This window comes from Echinops telfairi, unplaced genomic scaffold (genome assembly GCF_000313985.2).
Source record: "Echinops telfairi isolate 266 unplaced genomic scaffold, ASM31398v2 ScPeMD7_7424;HRSCAF=8462, whole genome shotgun sequence".
NCBI lineage: Eukaryota > Metazoa > Chordata > Mammalia > Afrosoricida > Tenrecidae > Echinops > Echinops telfairi.
In genome coordinates this window covers 29,421,307-29,437,554 of record NW_022111324.1, presented here as the reverse complement: position 1 = coordinate 29,437,554, position 16,248 = coordinate 29,421,307, and the positions used below count along the sequence as shown (strand labels likewise).

The 16,248-nt window shown below is 40.2% G+C and overlaps 1 pseudogene; it reads left to right on the top strand.

Annotated features, from left to right (window-relative positions):
* The first annotated feature begins 3,999 nt into the window (after positions 1-3,999).
* On the top strand, positions 4,000-5,217 carry LOC101645317 (annotated as a pseudogene).
* The last annotated feature ends 11,031 nt before the right edge of the window (positions 5,218-16,248 follow it).

Here is a 16,248-nt window from a genome sequence, read left to right as displayed (position 1 = left end):
CAATAAGTAAATGAGGACCAAGACAGCTACTCGGTCACAGTCACCTCTTCCTTTCCCATTTCGTGCACAAACAGCTCCCTTTTTGGAAAAGTAGTTTTAGAAAATAAAAATGTAAAACCTGAAGGAACTACAGTGAACAAAATAAAAGACTGGCATAAAAGTTGCGCCTGAACCAGCGTCTTCTTCGCTTATCCTCCCCGTTACCTCTTTTGCCCCAAGGACTGCTATTCAAGAACCGCCTCTCTCATTTAAAACTGAGAAATGCGAACCTGTTTTCATTGACAAAGACACCCCCCCCCAGCCCATCGAGGCCTCCTTGCACAAGCTGATCTATAGATTATTGCAACACTTCATGCAAAAGCGGTTAGGAGCTGGGCCAGGCGGTGGCAGTAGGAATAAAGAAAAGGACATACTCTTACAAAAATGCTGTTGTTATGAAGCACAAGTCAGTCCGACTCCTAGCATCCCTGTGCACACAGAACAGAACACTCTGGTCCTGCACCACCCCGAAATTGTTCTGATATTTGAGCCTGTTGTTGCAACCATTATGTCAACCCACCTTGTGGATGAACTTCCTCTTTTCCACTGCCCCCCGCACTTTACATGATGCCCCCCAAATCAAGGAAGTTAACGTAATAGAACTTGGTAGCAGATTAGAAGTGGGAAAGAGAGATAGAAGGAAGAAAGCGGTAATAATCTGATTTTCCCATCTACGTTTATCTGGGTTTTTCAGATGTTTCTGTTCAGCAAAGCACCTGATTTGTAGGAAGTGTTCAGTGTGCACTTTAATTAAATAGATGGATGGCTAGGTCTGAAGAAGGGTGAATGATGCTGCCTTCGACATAAATAAGGAAGGCAAGAAGGGGAAATGCTTAATGAGAATGCACAGTATGATTGCATTACTTTAAAAAAGATATATGCAGCTGATTGGGACAATATCTTTGGAAACATCTATTTTAAAGAAGAGTAGGCCTACGAAAGATCTTAACACATATTATGTTTCTGAAATCAGTTTGACAAACCAGGAAGGCATTTAGGAATCATTGTTTTCAGATTTGAAAAATTAAAATCATGAGATTAATCATTACAATTACTAAAACATTATGATATTGACATTTTTTTAGGTGTAGGAATAGATGCCATTTGCTCCTTATCTTTTCTGGGAATTGGATCAATAGATAATAGACATTCAAATAGGTAGCTAACTGAAAAGGGGGTTTGGAGCAAAAAAATAGTTTTTCTAACTGATACAATCACTAAACATAGCTTCTTGTGTGCCTTGGGGCAAAACACGGTTGAGTTTTGAGCCAGAAATCTCTGTCCCCTCAACTAAAGACACCAGGCCTTCAATCACTCCATCTCAGACTGCTGAGACCCACAGTGATGGTGGCTGGTGGTGCAAGTTGCTAGTGCTACTAACCTAACATTTGGACGGTGGAGTGGACTGAGAGTCCCTCACAAGAAAGACTTGGAATGTTGACTTGGAATGCTATGTCTTAGAAAAAAGATGGGGAACAAAGGCTAAACATGAGCTACTGAAAATCCTGTATGAGCATGTGTTGGTACTATGAGTCAGAATCGGCTTTCACTGCCATAAGGAGGGCTGCTGATTTATCAGATCACACATGGCCTGTACGGGATCCACAAGTGCACACGAGACTGGTGACGGCCAGCAGTGGAGAGGACACTGCCTTTAACACTATGGCCCCTCTTCAGCATGAAGTGCTGTTCCTTACTCAGCTCCTCAGTGACTCGGAGCACACCTTCCTTGGGGCAAGGAGAGCTAGTACATCCAAGTGTTACTTACACATTTTCTCTCAGAGATAGCAGCCTAACCCCCATAGGCAGAGATGAGAGTTAACTGTGCACATTCCAGCTTCATCAGGACAGAGGGGGTCCAGGCATATGTGATTCTGTACCTCCGGAATCGGGAGAGAGGACTGAAGTGCTCCAGATGAAGCGTCCTAGCCATTTTGGTGTGTGACAGGTTTTTCACTGAGAAAAAGGAGCGTTATGAATTGCCTCTGGTTACTCTTTTATAATAATGTCCAATTTTCACACAACTCTGAGGCAACGGAAAATGCCATGCCTTGTGTCAGGTGCCCCTTAGTCCTCCAAGTAACATACTTGCTTTCGGACACTTTACAGAGACCTCGTACAGCAGTTTTCCACCATGTGTCCTTTGATCTCTTGACTGTTGCTCCCATGAACTTCAATCGTGGGTCCATGCAAGATGAATTCCTCGGGAAGATCAAAATGTTCTCTGTTTATCGTTACCTATTGGTCCAGTTTTGAAGATATTGGTGTCCGTTACACTAACTTTCAACCCATGCTGAAAGCTTCAAGCTTTGGTCTTCTGAGCAAGCGCTTCAAGTCCTCTTTTTTCGGCAAGAAAGCTTCCTCCAATTCTGATACTGAATTCCATAGGTCCAGCTTCCTTGATTTTTGCATACTGAATTTACAGATTGAACAAATCTTGTGAGCAGATACATCCCTGCGGCACACCCCTCTTGGTTTTCAACTGTGCAGTGAGCAGTCCCTTGTCCAGTTCACACAACTGCCTCCGGATCCATCCTCAGATTCTGCATGAGCACAATGAGGTGTTCTGGAACTCTCATTCATCTCATAGCTTATAGTGGTTCACACAATCAAGTACGTTTGCACAATCAATAAAAAGGGAGCTCTGTAGCATAGTATGTTATATATTTTGCTGCTACACAAAAACTCGGCATTTTAAAACCACCAGCTCTTCAGGGGAAAAAGATGAGACTTTCTAATCTCATAGAGTTACAGTCTTGGAAGCCTACAGGGACTTAAGCACCCTGTACAGGATTCCTAAGGGTCAGAATTGACTCAATGCTTGAAGTAATCAATAAAATGCAAGTAAACATCTTTCTGATATCCTCTGCCTTTGGTCAAGATCCATCTGGCATCAGCAATGATATCCCTTGTCCTGTGTCCTCTTCTGAATCTTGCCTGAAATGCTGGCAGCTTCTACTGAGTCACCTTTGTTTGGAATGCGTAAAAATCTGGATCTCTTCCAGTCAGTTGGCCAGGTAGCTGTCTTTCATATTTCTTGGCGTAGATGAATGAATACTTCCAGTGCTGCTTCAGCTTGCGGAAACATTTCAATTGGTATTCCATCAATTCCTGGACCCTTGTTTGTGCTAATGCCTTCAGTGGAACTTGTACTTCTTCCTCCAGTAGCATTGGTTGTTTCTGAAATGTTACCTGTTAAAATGGTTGAATGTCAAGTACTAAAAAAGATTTTGAGTGGCTAAATCCTCTAGACAGCCTATTTCTTCATCCCAGCACAGTCCAACTCAATTCCATACGTCTGATACTAGTCCATAAGTCCCTCTTGAGACACAAGAATCACATGCAGTGATGTAGGATACAGGAAGCTCACAGGCCCATGGGGGCGAAATTGGGTGGCTCTAAGGTTGGTGAAGACATGGCAGGGCTAGGGAAGCTCTCAGGGTGGCCAGCAAGCTGGAGACTGTTCAACTTTCTTCTGCTCTTTTTTGGTCAGAATTATAGATGTTGAACATTTGAGACATCGAAGGTATTGTGTGGAGCCCTGGTTATATGAAGCATAGGGTCATGCTTTGGGCGGCTAACTACAAGGTCAGTAGTTTGAACTATCAGCCGCTCTGTGGGAGAAAGAACTTTCCACCTGTGGGAGAACTCTTCATCGTGGTAGAGTTAAAGACTTGGAAAACCACAGAGGCAGACCTACCCTGTCGTATGGGGTTGTTATGAGTCAATGTCGGCTTGATGGCAGTAAGTTTGAGGCTTTTGAGTGAAGATATTATGACCACTATCTCTACAGTTAATTGCTAGTCCTCTTCCTTTAAGGCACAAGCAAGATTGTTTCCTTGAAAACTGAGGTGAATGGTGTGCTTCATCTTCAACATTATCTTGTCTTTTCTTAAAAGGTGTAAGCCATTTGTAAACTTCTCATTTTTTGTGGACATATTCTCCCATACATTTTTTGTAATGCATCACTCATTTTGTCACTCTTCCACCCCAACTTCACCACATGCATTTGATTTCAGTGCTTACGGCCAAAGCCGTGTAGCTCTGCGGAGAGCCTATCTGGTTTGGAGCTACCAGGAATTTCACAATCAAAATAACGTAAATGTCATGGAAGATAAGCTGGTTGAAGCACTAGCCAAGAAGAGACTTGTAGAAAGTACAGTCATCCAATCATCACCGGTGTGGGTGGACAGAAAAAGGAAGTAGTACCTGTGGACAGCTGTTATCTCTCAATTTTTGTTCTCACTTTCCAAGGAACAAGGCTCAGAGGATTTTAACTGGAAAGACAAAAGCAATGATACTGACAAAGAGATCCTTAACACCCACATCCTCAATCAGGTGCTCCCTCCTGACATCGATATGCTGGCCTGGGCTCCTGTTGAACCTACCTGTAGTGTTGGTTCAGCTGTGTTGAGTGGTTATACCCCTATTTTTCCCCGAGTGCTGATTCAGATATTATACTCATGAATTATGAAGCTCAGAAGAATCTTGGCACACATGTTTTCAAGAACCTGTATAAAATGGATGGAGCCAATGGAGTGATTAATTTTCACAGAACTATGTCCAAATACAGCTAGTGAGTCAGAGCCTAAGTGAGGAGAGATGGCAAGCACCTTTACAGTTATAGCAATTTGAAGTAACTGGTGTTCCTTTACCATCAAGTTCACTGTATTAGGGTTATCCTCTTTCTGATTGGCCTAAGTATGGAGAAATCAGAGATTATCGATGAGCTGCTGAATATAGAGAAAAATCATTAGAAACCTCAACATAGTATGGTTGTTGAATTTCTGCTAGTCTTATATGACTATAAGTTTGAAAATATCAAGTGGATTTATGATAGGGAGGTTCAAGAATTCAAGGTTACCTACAACAATTATGGGCTAATCATGCTGTGAGAGCTCACATGTTGTATAGAATGCGGCAAGGACTGGAGCACTGGGGAGTGCCATGTGGGCAAGGACCGCAGATGGATGGAGGGATAGAGGAGATTAATGTCACACCCCTGTCGAAGGCAGACCAGTGCCTCTGTTGAAGGAGTGAAGGTGTGCACAAAGAAGTCCCTAAGGGATCATCCTAAATGCCAGTGACTGTAAGGACACACTAGAGGAAGAAAATGCTATTTCAAAAAAGCCAACAAAAAGAGTCTGTGATGATACAGAAATTGAAAGCATAATTTAACCATAGAAAAATGCCCAGGATCAAAAAATGCATTGCAAGCAGTTACAGAAATTTTGATGTTCAGCTCTTAAAGAAAAGAAAGCAAGCAAGTAAAGCATAGGTTCTATAAAGGAAACTCTTGCTTCTAACAAGGAAGAATTCAAACATTGTCCATCCCTGTCCTTATGGCTTAAGACAAAAGAAGGAAAAGCCATTTATAAAATGGAGGTGCATTTATGTCCCCCTAGAAACCTGTGCCATGTGTTCAAATTCATTAAAACGTGAGCTCAATGTCTAATGATGATGATGATGATGATGATAAAAAATATAGTGCAATACAAATATAAGCCAATAACATAAGTATTTATTCCACTTGCCAAAATGTAGAGTCATAAAAAATGCCAGGGAGCTTTCAGAAATTCAAGTTGGATTCAGAATGAGATCTGGAACAAGGGAGATTGCTGCTGATATCAGATGGATCTTGGCTGAAAGCAGAAAATGATAAAAAGATGTTTACATGTGTTTTATTGACTGAAAAACATTGAACTATGGGGATCATAACAAACAATGAATAGCCTGGAGAAGAATGGGAATTCCAGAACATTTCATTGTGCTCATACAGCACCTGTACATAGATCAAGAGAGAGTTGTTCGAAAAGAACAAAGAAATTCTGCATGGTTTAAAATTTAGTTTAATCTGTAGGCAGAACAAATAATCCGAGCAGCTGGACTATATGAAGAATCATGTAGTATCAGGAGGAGAGAAAGGCTTGTTAGCAACCTTCAGCATGCAGATGCCACCACCTTCCGTGTGGACAGCAAAGAGGGCCTGAAGCACTTGCTAACGAAGACCAAGGATGGCAGCCTTCATTGTGGATTGCAATGCAATGTAAAGAAAACCAAACACCTCACAACTGGATAGGTGGACATCATGATAAACAGAGAAAAGATTGAAGTTTTCAAAAATCTTTTCTGGCTTGAAACCACAATCAATGCTCACGGAAGCATCATTCAAGAAATTAAACAGTATATTGCAATGGGAATATCTGATGTACAGACCTCTTTAAAGTGTTGAAGAAGCAAGGATGTCATTTAGAGAACTTAAGTGTGCCTGACCCTAGCCCTGGTATTTTCTAATCATTTCATATGCATGGGAAAGTTGAGCCTTGATTGTGGATCCAAGCCAAACAAAATCCTTGCCAACTACAATCTTTTCTCCATTGATCCTGATTTTGCCCATGGATACAGTTGTGAGAATTTTGGTCTCTTTATATTGAGTCATAATCCATACCGAAGACTGTAATTCCTGATCTTCATTGGCCAGCGTTTCGAGTCCTCCTTCCTTTCAGCAAGCACGGTTGTGTCATCTGCATATTGAAGAGTGTTAACCATCCTCCCCCTAATCCTGGTGCCACATCCTTTTTCATGTAGGCCAGCTTCTCAGATAATTTGCTCTACCTACAGATTGAATAAGTATGGTGAAAGGATCCAACATTGATGCGCACCTTTCCTGATTCTATTTTATCTCATGTTATCATTTTATTAGGAACTCCTACAGATATCTTAACATTCCATAGTTCAATCACATCAAGCAGTACTGTACAATTGCCACCAGAGTTAGTTTCAAAACATTTTCTTTCTTCTTGAACTCCTTGATATCAGCTCTCCTTTATCCCCTTCATCCCCTATCCTACTTCCCAGGAATCCTTATTATTATTATTGTCACATCTTACACCATATAATATATCCATTCACACACAATTCTGTTGTTCACTCCCCTTGAGTGGGGTTATAGAGTCATCAATGCTATCAGCTCCCCCTTCCCCACTAACCTTCCTTCACTTCCTGTTCCTTCAGGGAACCATTACTCCTGTTACTGTTTCTGAAGAGTTAACTATCTTGGTTTTCATGTATAAAATGATCTTAATTATACAACTGAACATATGCAAGTTTAACATGATTAGTGAGGTAAAGCAAAAAAAACCATAATAGTAAGGAGAGGAAATATTAAAGAACTAGAGGATAGTTATGTTTCATCAGTGCTATATCATACCCTGGATTTATCCTCCTGTCCATGTGGTCCTTCTGAGAGGGACTATCCAAATATCTTGCAGTTGGTTTTAGGTCTGGATGTCCTCTCACCGCTTCTCGGGTCTTCTCTTGTTGTGTTCTATGTGTCAATCCTGTTCTTGAGATAGTCTTAGAATTCAGGTGGGATAGACTCAGTGTTGTAGTTTGACTCTCTTGGCCTTGTTTTAATTGTCTTCAGCTTTACCCTGAGCTTCTATATAAGCAATTGATAGACATACCACAGTCATAGCACAGTCAGCCCCTGGCCTGGTTTTAGCTGCTGATATTGAGCTTCTCCACCTTCTTTCCCCGAAGATGTAGTCAATTTGATTTCCGTGTGTGCCATCTGAAGAAGCCCATGTGTGTAGTTGCCTTTTCTTTTGTTAAAAAGAGGTATTTGCTATGAACAAGTCATTGATTGCAAAATTTTATTATGTGATCTCCAGCTTCATTTCTATCAGCAAGATCATATTTTCTAGCTATTACTCCTTCCTTTTTGTTTCCAACTTTTTCATTCCAATTGACAACAATTATCATGGCACCTTGATTGCACATTTTATCAATTCCTGACTGAAGTCATTGGTAGAATTCTTCAATTTCTTCATCACTAGCTTTGTGATCAGTGCATAAAATTTAATAATAATTGTATTAATTGGATTTCCATAAAGGTGGATAGATGTAATCCTATCACAGAGAGTATTGTACTTCAAGTTTGATTTTTCAATGTCCTTTTTGACAATGAAGTGATAGATAGGTACAAGACTTGTAATGGACTTTTTGTGAAGGAAATATAAAACTCTAATATTATTTATTGGATGTGTACCCCCAAAAGATTGTTCAAGTACCAACCCCTGTCCCAGTGAATGTAACCTTCTTTGGAAACAGGATTTTTAATTGAAAATGTTATGCAAGATCATACTGAAATAGGTGGGTTCATATGTGGGTAGTGTGGATTCTAATCTCTTCTTAATCCACAGCCATTCAAGATGATTCTAACTCATAGCAATCCTATGGAAAGTTTCCAATACCATTATCCTTTAAGAGATCAGACAGCCTTATCTTTCTTCTGTTCAGCAACTGGTGGGTTTGAACTGCCAACCTTGGATTTAGCAACTCAACACCTAACTCACAGCTACCCCAGGACTACTAAATCTCTTTCTCACTCACTAGGATCCAGTCAAACTGACTCATAGAGACTCTGTAGGTAGAATAGGGTTGCTCTTTTGGATTTCCAAGACTACATTTTTACTGAAGTAGAAAGCCTCCCCGTTGTCCCGAAGAGTGGCTAGTGGGTTTGAACCACTGACCTTAAGGTGAACAGTTCTGTAGGTAGCCTCCCACTAGGGATCATCTTAGTGATATCTTTTAAAGGATAGAGATAAAGTCACACACAAGGAAGACAGATTCCCAATTAAGATACAAGCCAACAAGTGTCCTGGGCTATAGGGTACAAGGAAGACTCTTTCCCACGAGAAAAAAAAAATAGATGATGCCCCAAGGCTTGTTTTGGCTTCCAGTCTCTCCAACACTTTATGGAAACAAATTGTTCTAAGTGTACTCCCTTTATGGCATTTTGCTACAATAATTCTAATAAACTAAGGCAACTGGCTTTAGGCAAAATTACTTGCAACACTTGTTTCTAGTCTCTTCATTTCCTCCCAACTTTTCCTCACCCATAGTACCTTCTTCTCTGATCTGGCAATGTTCCTATCATGGCAATGTTCTTTTAATACCTTCTGGTAGTCAAATATCCCCATTGTGAGATATCCTAATTTGCCTATTCAAGTTAATGTGTATTTGAATTGTTATCTTTTATTATCTACCATTTTTATAGGCTATAAAGAATTTCATTTCCTCAGATATATTTTCTTTCTTTTTTTAAAAAATAATTTTATTAGGGACTCATACAACTCTTTTCACAATCCATACATACATCATTTGTGTCCAGCACATTCGTACATATGTTGACATCATCATTCTCAAAGCACCTGCTTTCTACTTGAGCCCTTGGTATCAGCTCCTCATTTTTCCCTCCCTCCCCACTCCCCCTCCCCCTGAACCCTTGATAATTTATATACTATTATTATTATATCATATCTGACACCATCCGACGTTTCCCTCACCCACTTCTCCGCTGTCCATCCCCCAGGGAGAAGGTTATATGTAGACCTTGTCATCTGTTCCCCCTTTCTCCCTCACCTTCCCTCCACCCTCCCGATATTGCCACTCTCACCACTGGTCCTGAGGGTTCATCTGTCCTGGATTCCCTGCATTTCCAATTCCTATCTGTGCCAGTGTACAACCTCCGGTCCAGCCGGATATGTAGGGTAGAATTGGGTTCATGATAGTTGGGGGGAGGAAGCATTTAAGAACTATAGGAAAATTATCTACCATTTTTAGAAGTTATTTACATCAATAAATAGAAATTTTAATATAAAAAATAACTTACTAGTACTGACAATTCAGTGATCATGAGATTGGCAAAGCACCAGGCAGTGTTTGACTCTGCTGTACATAAGTAGGATTGCTGTTAGTTGGAACTGACTAGAGGGCACCTAATAACAATAACAATATTCTTGGATTACTACGTCACAGTCTTCCTTTTCACTTTAAATAATGCCATAGAAGAAGCATTGAGTTAGGAGTGAAGAAACCCAATGTCCACTTCTATTTCTGTATCACTAGATTTACATTGTCTAGGCCAAATTACTTCTTAGACTCTGTTCCATAATATATAATAGGTACTTTAGTCATTAATTTTTTTAGATCTTATAAGAGTGTATGCATTACAAAATAAAAAGATCCATCCACAGCTAATATTAAATATTAAAGTTCATCAAAACATTACTAGTGTAGCATAGCATCATGCTTGAATTAAAGCTTTGGCTTCTGAACCTGACACTATAAATTCTCCATTATCAGACTCTACCAAAGGTTCCATTTGTACTCTAAATGCATCATTTAAGAGAAATGAGTAATGATTCAAACTCCCACAGAGGGACTGATAAAAAATTGTTTTTAAAAGACTATCCCTTTTTCCAAGAGATTTAGATGCTAATGAAGATAAATAAGGTAAGTAAATATTTACTCCTGCTCTGGAACTCAGAAAGCAAACTGGGCTGAATGAGTACGTAGACAGAGAAAGAACATGCTAGTTATATGACTGTTGAAATTACTGAGTTACATGATCATCTGGGGGTTTTTTTCTTGTTTTTTTCCTGCTTTATTTTTGTTTTTACAGTAATAGAGTGGTTTTACCTTTATATTCAAGGGTCAGTTGCCATGATTCTATAGTTTATGATGATTACTATAGTGTTTATGATTATACAGTTCCTTTAGTAAACAGCAACCTATACTGAATTCTCTATAAAACTATAATGAAAGACGCAACCCACTTCAAACTCATTGGCAATTGAAATACTGGAGAACATCATTAAAAATGCTTGCTAGTCAAGGGGCAAAAATGGAGCAGAGATAAACAGTTTTGGAATAGAAACCAATGTAAAAAAGCAAAGAGAGGCAGATCTGAACAGGCTTTATGAAGAAGGTTAGTATTACTATAAAATATTCTCAGCACTTCGGTGATGCTGTTGGGCAAGTGTAGGACTGCTAGCTGCAAGGTCAGAGGTACAAACCCACTAGGTGCTCCTGTTGTTGTAAAGACTGAAACCCTAGACAATGCCACTGTGAGTCCCAGAATCTACTCCATGACAGTGAGTTGGGTTTGTTTCCTTATTTTATTCTTGTACTCTATCGGAAGAGAGGTATAGTCATATTTAATTTTGATAATCACGCGTGGTAGTAAATTATTTTTTAAAATGAGATTTAGCAGACTAAAATGTCTTTTCCCTCACAAGCCTTCCAATGTGGTTAAAATTTTCAGCTCCAGGGTAAAGATCTGAAGCCAGTTTAACTCTTTCTACCTGACATCTCCACTTAATACATCTTAAAGAAACCTCAAGCATAATATGGCCAACATATAAACAGAAAACTTCTCCCCATATCTGATCTCTCTTTGTGCCATGTCTCTCAGTGAACAACACATACCTTTCATTCCTATGCTTGACAGCTTATTCATTGCCATCTGACCATCAGCGTTCTGTAGACACTACCCCATATCTTTTTCTCTTCCTTGTCACTATCCAAATTCATATAAGTTCTCTTGATCTGATTTTGTATATTTTATACTTCTGACATCTCCAATAGAATATCCCACAAAGCATCTGTGTGAGCTAACTAAAATAGAAATATCGCCATGCTATTTCCCATCCTAGAACTTTTTAAAGAGACCACATTTCTCTTAAGTAGAAGAGTACGCTTTGTCTGGGGCAGGTTTTGCGAAGTTCTAAATGAGTAGACTCGGGTCTCCTTAACCCCAGCTCTTTCCTTGTTGCTTCCCCCTCAAGGCTCTATTCCCTTTACCGATTTCTTTCAGAGTCTAAACCCTTTGCCCATCCCATTCAGTATTCACTCTACCTGGACCACTTTGTACATGCCCTTTCAGCTAAAAACAACTTTCTCTCTTCCACATTTCCCAAATACCTTTTTCTCAGACAATTCTACTCTGGCTTGCCAAATTACATTGATTGCCTATGTCCTGCCTGGAACTATTTTTAATTTGTATTTTTATTCCTTTATTTTCTAGTTCTCGCATATTAAGTTTCCTGAAGGCAAAGGCTTTGTCTGGCTTTGCTAGCCTTTTTCTCAACACTTAGCACAGTGATTATCGAATTCTGAGTTCTCCAAAGTATTATAAAATTAATAAAAAATTGGAATTTTATCAGCCACACAAAGAACTATTTTGTCCCTGGGGAGCCAGACCATGTGTCATAGAGTGCTGGGACATTAGACCCTGTGTTTTCCAGGTCACAACAAACTCCAAAAGCCATACCAGAGAGACTCGATGTGGAAATCCCACTGGGTGAACCAGGCTCGACCTCAAATGCACCCGCAGCTTGAGCACTGAGGGCACAGACCACCTGGTGTGTGAATGAGCAGAAGACAGCTACACCAAGAGTACTGAGCTGTCGGTGGAAGGACAGCTAGATACTTACTGATTCAATGGCCTACTTGCTTTATTAAGATATGGACGAATCAAGGAGCCTGGGTCTGCCACTGTCATTGACTATTCTTGTAAGTTTGCCTGACCACCAATACCCATTTTTTGTGTAAATAGTGTCTAGTCACATAAGGATTCGATCGGTACAAGTCAATACATACATGCATTGTGATTAATAGCCAGGTGACATACGTTTAATCTCCTTTTCTCCTTTGTCCTTGAAATACATTGCTATGAGCTAAATCAATGACACTATAAATAGAAGAACTTTATGCTCTAAGGAGATGATAGTTAATGTTATCTAACATAAAATAGCAAAGATGTCTCTAAGGTAACCAGAGCCATATGGAAAACATAGATATGGATTTGGGGGTCTCACTTAACCCTACCTTCAATCTCAGAATGATCGGTCCTTATAAACACAGCCCTGCTTGATACATGCCCTTACGAAGTGAACACGGAAAATAGAGGTGCTACAGCAAAGTGCTGAAGAACAAAATGGTACCCAAATATCTGAAAGAAGAGAATCTGGGATTTTAAAGGCTTGTTTTCAAACAAGCAACCATCTCAGGAAGACATCAACTAAGCCCACATGGAAGAAGCACACCAGCCTTTATGGTTATATTATAAATAACATAATCTTAGTCTGAAAGAGAGAATGATATCAGAGTTTCAATTGTGAAATTCTGGTTTGCAGAAGGTTACAGGTGACAGTGGAATCCCAAAGTACATTTGCAGGATCTACATAGACTAAGTCTCTGGTGATTTCCCTCTGACCATAATCTAAGGTGAGACTATCCTGGTTATCAGTATTATAGAGACAATTATTATGGATTGAAATGAAACAACTGATTTGAATAGCTAACATGTAACATTTGATTTGATCCCTTTTGACACATCTATTTGATCCCCTTTAGGCCCATCACTTTTTTAAAAGATCATTTTATTTGGGGCTTGTACAACTCTTATCACAATCCATACATCCATACATTGTGTCAAGCACATTTGTACATTTCTTGCCATCATCATCTTCAAAACATTTTTGGTATCAGCTCCTCATTTTTCCCCTCCCTCCCTACCTTCCCTTGCTCATGAACCCTTGATAATTTTTAAATTATTATTTGTTCATGTCTTACACTGACCTAAATCTCCCTTCACCCACTTTTCTATTGTCCGTCCCCCTGGGAGGGGGTTATATGTAGATCATTGTGATCGGTTCCCCCCCACTCTCCCCACTTTACCCTTACCCTCCTGGTATGGTTACTCTCAATATTAGTCCTGAGGGGTTTGAATGTCCTGGATTCCCTGTGTTTCCAACTCTTATCTGTACCCATGTACATGCTCTTGTCTAGCCAGATTTGTAAGGTAGAATTGGGGTCATGTAACTGGGGTGGTGGGTAAGCATTAAAGAACTGGAGGAAAGTTCTATGTTTCAATGGTGCTATACTGCACCCTGACTGACTCATCTCCTCCCTGCCACCCTTCTGTAAGGTGATTTCCAATTGCCTACAGATGGGTTTGGGGTCTCTGTTCCACATTCCCCCTCATTCACAGTGATAAGATTTTTTGTTCTGGGTCTTTGATGCCTGATACCTGATCCTATCAACACCTCATGATCACATAGACTGGTGTGCTTCTCCCATATGGGCTTTGTTGCTTCTCAACTAGATGGCTACTTATTTATCTTCAAGCTTTTAAGACCCCAGACGCTATATATTTTGATAGCTGGGCACCATCAGCTTTCTTCACCACATTTGCTTATGCACCCACTTTGTCTTCAGGGATCATGTTGGGAAGGTGAGCATCATGGAATGCCAGGTTAACAGAACAAAGTGTTCTTGCATTGAGGGAGCACTTGAGTAGAAGCCCAATGTCCAGCTTCTACCTTAATACTAAACCTATAAATATATGTACATAGATCTATTTCCCCTTCAAGATTTGTAAATATATTTATATATGCACATGCCTGTATTTAGACCTCTATAAATGCCCTTTTCCTCCTAGTTCTTTCCTTTATTTCCTTTTACTTTTCTCTTGTCCCACTATTGTGTTCAGTCCTCATTTGGGTTTCAGTAATTCCTCTCGGTTACATTGCTCTTGATCAAGGCCTCCTACACCCTCCCTGCCATTGATTTTAGATCACTTGTTGTTCCCTTGTCCCTAGGTTTGTTAACACCCATTTCCTTTCCACTGCGTCCTCCGCTCCCATGTCCCCCCAGAAATGCTGGTCCCATTGTTTTCTCTTCCAGATTGTTTATCCTGCCTATCTTATCTGGATAAACATGCAGAGATAATAATATGCACAAGCACAAGACAGAGCAAAACAAAACAACAACAACAAAACCAATGACACACAAAAAAGAAGAGCTTATAAATAGCTCAGGATCTGTTTGTTGAACTTTAGGAGTGTTGTTTGATTGAATCTGATGGGGTGCCATGCCCTGGCCCCAAGGTCTATTCCCCAGGGACTTAATTGTTCTGCTCCATTTGCTGTTTTGTTGCATGCCCCTAATATTTCACCTTGGTGTGGTGGGGTCAGATCGGACACAATTCCCATGCTGTGTCTCCAATGTTGTCCCCCATAGCTCTATGGATCTATGATGGATGTCGTTTCACGTGGTGGGGCCAGCTCTGTGGACCTCTCTGTGCATTGGCTGCCCTGAGCAGGAATATTGTCCTCAGGGCTTGGTGGGCCAGGATGTGCTCTACTTTCTCTCTCTCCTGCTTCATTTGCTCCTGTGTGCTCTGATCAGACACATCCCTCTCTCTGAGCTGTAGCTTCAGTGTGTCCCCTGAAGTCAATTCTTCTGGGGGGAGTGGGGACTGTCCACATAGTTGGGATTGGAGCTAGCCCCTCAGACCTCTCTTTTGGTTCCCTGTTTCATGCCCATATGTTGCATTTATGTCTTGGAGCACTGGGTTGAAGTCTAGTCCCTCTTTCCCTAACCCATCCAAGGGGAGGGTGTTGTTTACATCTCCACGGGCTCATCACTTTTTAACTAACAGTTAAATGTGAAGGGGAAATACATATGGATGGATCTTCCGGTGAACATAGACCAGGAATATGAATGGCCTTGCTACTATACAGATCACAATGGAAAGATTATAGCAGATATAACTAGGTTCAAATACAGTACTTATCATTTGATCTCCATTTTGATACACTTTGAGTTTGCTCTAGCTCTTAATATTTCCTGTTTTCACTCTAACTGGGGTTTATCTCTGCTGTATTTTATTGTTGGTAGCCTTCTTGACTCTTTGTTATTTTTTCTATGTTTGTAAGTATATGAAACAGGCTGGGTGAAGCTATATAGATAATAACAGGTTAAGGTTTCCTGGGGGCTCCAACACGGGAGACTGGAGGGAGCTGAGAAGCTAAAACCAAGGCGTATAAGAAGGAAGAAAATGTTCTAAAACTGATTGTGGTGGTGATTGTACAGAAGTTCTTGATATGACTGAACTATGGGTTTGTATAATGTCTGAATTTTGTACTAATATGCATATGAAAGAAGTATCCTGAGAGAATAGTTGGATACCATGAAGGATATATGTAATTATTTTTGCTATTATGAATTCCTTCCTCCTAACTAACAACCATTTTTCATTTGGATAATTAATATTTCTTCCCAGTGTGTGGGTTTATGGGAAATAAATTTGGGGACCTGACCTAGTGAGAAGATGGAGCCTATATATTTTTACCCTAAGCATCATGGTACAACCAGAGAACGGGCATGTGGCCTACAGTTCACAGACCGCACTCCTTTTTCTTGAGATTTTAAGTTTCAAACAGGAGTCACAAAGATAAATAAAATGACTGAAGGTTATCTACCTGGCAAACAACAACAGAGTTTTCAGTCTGAAGAATGCTCGTCTACAAGATGGTGGCTGTGCTTCTTGTTTATTAGTTTGGCATATCCCCTTGT